Below are 3,342 nucleotides of genomic sequence, written 5' to 3'. Positions count from 1 at the left end.
CAGTTTTAATGTTGGCTCTTCTGGTTTTCTCCATTGCCTCATGGAGGTTGCAGTCATGGACTTTGTCATATTGTCCGAAGACTTGGATGTCATCTGCTGTCCCAATTACTCCTTTGCCGTCATCGTAAGTCTCACCTATTTTCTGTTGGAAGACATTTTGTCTCACTCAAAGACTAAATGGGAGGCGCTGAAATCGGTATCTTCCAAAGGGTGTATTGAAAGTAGCGAGCTTCGATGACTCCTTGTCGATTTTAATATTCCAATATCCATTCCTGGTATCAGCATTTTCACAGCTGCTGATGTCACATTAACTGCACTCTGCAGGGACCATTCTAGAAGCTGTGGAGTTTTGGAAGATGACAACTATTGCATCTGTTAACAACTTGACTGCATTTTTTTTCGTGTGCTGTTGTTTTACCACCTTTCAACCTGTAATATCGCTAATATTAGTGTTTGTTTATACTTATTACTTTCAGGATATTCTGAGCTTGGTGTTCTTCATTATTTTCGAGAGATTTTATGTGTCTATTCAGAAAACGCACATGCAAAATATTTGGTTTGTTTGTTTTCCATTTCCTTATTCTCTAAGATAATTTATCCTGTCATAATCTGTAAATGACACAGATTGGCCAGTTTCTGGTCAACATACCGCTTGAACGATGTGAAAGTTCTAGAGAGGGCACAGGTAAGACATGTTAGAATGGTTGCAGGAAAGAAGTATTGCAGTTAAAAGGTTAGAATGCGGAAACTGAGATTATTCTTGAAACAAGGAAGGTTAAGTGGGATGAATATTCAGTGTTGAGTCCATGTATTAAAAATTGAGGTTGGCTTATATTTGGACACAAGAGATATAGATATGTTACAGGAAATCATCCAAAACCTTATTGAATGGTGGAGCAGGAAACCCCCCTTTGTCTGTGTTCACCTATTACCTGCCGCGATTTGTCCTGCCCCCTCCTCTCTTCTAGCTTTCCCCTCACCCGATCAGTCTGACGAAAGGTCCCGACCGGAAACATCATCTATCTATGTTCTCCAGAGATGCTGCCTTACCCATTGTGTTACTCCCATAATTTTGTGTCTTTTTTTATTCTACCTTCTGTTCCTTACATTCTTAGACTTGGATGCACTATTTAAAGGGACCTGATGATGGCACTAGACGTTTGGTTCCTTGCACTCACTTCATCGTACTAGACCAAGTAGTGAAATGCCAAAATAACTATAAATCACTGGTGTGGCAAAGGGGAACTGAGGAGCATTTTCTTAATGTTCAGAATCAATTCACAGCAGTTTAGATTTATTATTGTGACATGTACCAAGGTACAGTGACAAGCTTTGTTTTGCACACCATCCAATCAGATCAGTTAATACAATGCATAAATACAATCAAGTCAAACTCAAGTACAATAGAGTAAAGGGGAAGATACAGAGTGCAGACTATCATTTTCAGGATTATAGTGCATCAGTTCCATTGGCAAAGTCTGTGGGGTAGTGAATCGGACAGTATCCTAGCTTATGGAAGAATAATTCAGAAGCCTGAGGGGAAGAACCTATTCCTAAGTCTGGTGGTGCACTCTTTCAAGCTTCTGTATTTTGGATGGGACAAGTCTTTGATATGTTAACTGCTTTTCCAAGATTTCGTGAAGTGTAAATGGAAATCTGGTCTGTGTGTTGGACTGGGCTACATCTACAACTCTCTGCAATTACGTGGTCTTGGGCGGAGCTGTTGCTATACCAAGCTGTGATGCAACCTGACAGTATGCTTTCTATGCTCCATTTACAGAAGTTTGTAAGAGTCACTGAAAACATGTCTAATTTCCAAAGTCTCCTCAGGAAGTAGAGGTATTGGTGTGCCTCCTTGGTTGATCCATGACTGATTGTTGGTAATATTAACACCATTAAATCTTTCCCCTCTCATCTTAAACCTCTGTCCTCTGGTTCTTGAATCCCCCAACTCTGGATAAAAGTACATTTACCCTATCTATTCCCAATACACCAATATAAGATCACCCCTCATTCTCCTGTGCTCCAAGGAATAGAATCCCAGTCTGCTCAACCTCTCCCAGGCACTTGAGTCCTGGCAACATTCTCACAAATCTTCACTGCACCCTTTTCAGCTTAACATCTTTCCTATAACAGGGTGACCATAATTGAACACAGTGTTCCAAATGTGGCCAACCATAACATAACTTGCCAAACTCTATGCTTGACCACCCTATCTATCTATGATGCCAATTTCAAGGAACCATGTACCCGCGCTCTTAGATCCCTCTGCTCTACAACATTCTCCGGAACCCTGCCATTCACTGTGAATGTCCTGCCCCTGGTTTGACTTACCAAAATGCAACACCTCGCACTTATCTGTATTAAACTCCATTAACCATTCCTCAACCCAACTGACCAAGATCCTGCAATTTTTGATAACCATCTTTGCTCTCTACGATGTTACCCACTTTTGTGTCTTCTATAAACTTGCTAATCATGCCTTGTACATTTTCATCCAAATCATTGATATAAACCACAAACAACAAAGGGCGCAGCACTGATTCCTGAGGCACACCACTAATCACAGGCCTCCAGGCTAAAAACCAACCTTCCACCATCACCCACTGCTTTCTTCAATTAAGCCAAATCCCTATTTAGTTGGCTAGCTCTCCCTGAATCCCTTGCGATCTAACCTCCCAGAGTGGCCTGCCATGTGGAACCTTATCAAATGCTTTGTTGAAGAATATAAAGACATGGTCTATGGCTTTGCCCTCATCAACTTTTTTAGTTACTTAAAAAAACTCAGATTTATGAGACATATAATGGTGCAACACATAAAATTCCTCTGCACCTCGGTCACAAAACTACATCCCCGTTTATTCACAATTTAATCAGTTTTTATTTATTCAGTCTACCTCAAGCCCTGACATTTAAAGGCTAACATAAATTGCATTAAACAATTTAAAAAATTACATTTGTTGGAAATCAGAAATAGAACCAAAAAATGATTGAAAACTGGCAGCATCTGCGGTGAGAAACAGTCAATGTTTCAGATCGAGCTGAAGAAGGGTCTTGAACTGAGAATATAAGATGTTCCTCTCTGCACAGATGCTGTCTGACTTAAGAGTTTCCAGCATTTTCCTTTTCGAGAAAACCAGGAAAAACATTTTTTTTGCATTTAAGTTGCAGAGAAGGTGGGGGTAGGAATGAATAGGACATAGGGAATATCAGTGATACAGGAGATAGTATCTACAGTCTCGCCTGAAAACTCCTGGTCAAAGAAATAAGTGTGAAGGCAGAGAGGCATGGCTTGAAGAGAGGTACATGGGGGATGAAGCTGAAGCCTCCACTGAAGACTGG

Source organism: Rhinoraja longicauda, chromosome 13 (genome assembly GCF_053455715.1).
Source record: "Rhinoraja longicauda isolate Sanriku21f chromosome 13, sRhiLon1.1, whole genome shotgun sequence".
Taxonomy (NCBI): domain Eukaryota; kingdom Metazoa; phylum Chordata; class Chondrichthyes; order Rajiformes; family Arhynchobatidae; genus Rhinoraja; species Rhinoraja longicauda.
This window is presented reverse-complemented; position numbering follows the sequence as displayed.